This window comes from Mandrillus leucophaeus, unplaced genomic scaffold (genome assembly GCF_000951045.1).
Source record: "Mandrillus leucophaeus isolate KB7577 unplaced genomic scaffold, Mleu.le_1.0 Scaffold157, whole genome shotgun sequence".
Lineage (NCBI taxonomy): Eukaryota > Metazoa > Chordata > Mammalia > Primates > Cercopithecidae > Mandrillus > Mandrillus leucophaeus.
In genome coordinates this window covers 459,535-460,728 of record NW_012101554.1, presented here as the reverse complement: position 1 = coordinate 460,728, position 1,194 = coordinate 459,535, and the positions used below count along the sequence as shown (strand labels likewise).

Below are 1,194 nucleotides of genomic sequence, written 5' to 3'. Positions count from 1 at the left end.
CTTGAACCCAGGAGGTGGAGGTTGCAGTGAGCTGAGATCATGCCACTGCACTCCAGCTGGGGCAACAAGAGCAAAACTCCATCTCAAAAAAAAAAGCGGGGGGCAGATTCCTAGCTCTTTCCCGAGTCTACTTCAAAAGAACTTGAGTAAAGCCTGGGCATGCATGCTTAAGGAGTACTCCAGGGGATTCTGAGCAGGTGGTCTGGAGACTACACTTTTTTGGAACATTCTTCTGGAAAGCTTTCATCCTTTATCAAGGGAGTCACCTAGGCTCACCAACTTCTTCCAGCAGGATTCTTTCTCCCTTGTCTTCTATAGTACACTCCCTGTGAAAGCAGGGTAGGTTTTGCTGCTGTTGTTTATTCAGGGAAAAGGGGATGAGGAAGAAACAATATTAAAAGAAGAAAGGAAATGTGGACATTTTGAAGAGCTCCCTCCATTATTTATGTTGCAATTAAAGTATGAAATCTTAACCTTCTTTTTAAGGTGTGGACTTTAGGACTATAAGCACCCAATTATCCACTAAATAAATGCCTTTCTCCACTGAAACCCAAAGCTCCTTTAAGGTTTTCAAAACCTACTATTTAGCCCCAAATGTGGGCAATAATTGGCTGAAAGTTCACAGATCTTTCAAACCAATAGTCCTTACCTTGCTTTTTCTCTTCTTCCATTTCTTAGCACTCATTAAGAAACAAAAATAGGGCTGGGCCCGGTGGCTCACACCTGTAATCCCAGCACTTTGGAAGGCTGAGGTGCGTGGATCACGGGGTGAAAAGTTCAAGACCAGCCTGGCCAACATGGTGAAACCTTGTCTCTACTAAAAATACAAAAATTAGCTGGGCACGGTGGCAAGTGCCTGTAATCCCAGCTACCTAGGAGGCTGATGCAGGACAATCACTTGAACCCAGGGGACAGAGGTTGCAGTGAGCCGAGATCGTGCCACTGAACTCCAGCCTGGGCAACAGAGTGAGACTCCTTCTCAAAAAAAAAAAAAAAATAGGCTGGGCGTGGTGGCTCACACCTGTAATCCCAGCACTTCGGACAACAAAGTCAGGAGTTCGAGACCAGCCTGACCAACATGGTGAAACCCCATCTCTACTAAAAATACAAAAATTAGCCAGGTGTGGTGGTGTGTGCCTGTAATCCCAGCTACTGGGGAGGCTGAGGCAGGAAAATCGCTTGAACCCAGGAGGT

General features: G+C 45.9%; 1 protein-coding gene across 5 annotated transcripts in view; it reads right to left on the bottom strand.

The window, feature by feature from the left end:
- TXNRD1 (thioredoxin reductase 1) overlaps positions 1–1,194 on the bottom strand; it is a 152,407-nt gene that overhangs the window by 74,751 nt on the left and 76,462 nt on the right. Inside the window, exon 2 of one of the 5 annotated variants that reach the window (XM_011975502.1) lies at positions 1,089–1,093. The exons of the other annotated variants lie outside the window; for them this stretch is intronic. The gene's annotated coding sequence lies outside the window, so the exon portion shown is untranslated. The remainder of the gene's footprint in view (positions 1–1,088; positions 1,094–1,194) is intronic. 5 annotated transcript variants of the gene reach the window in all.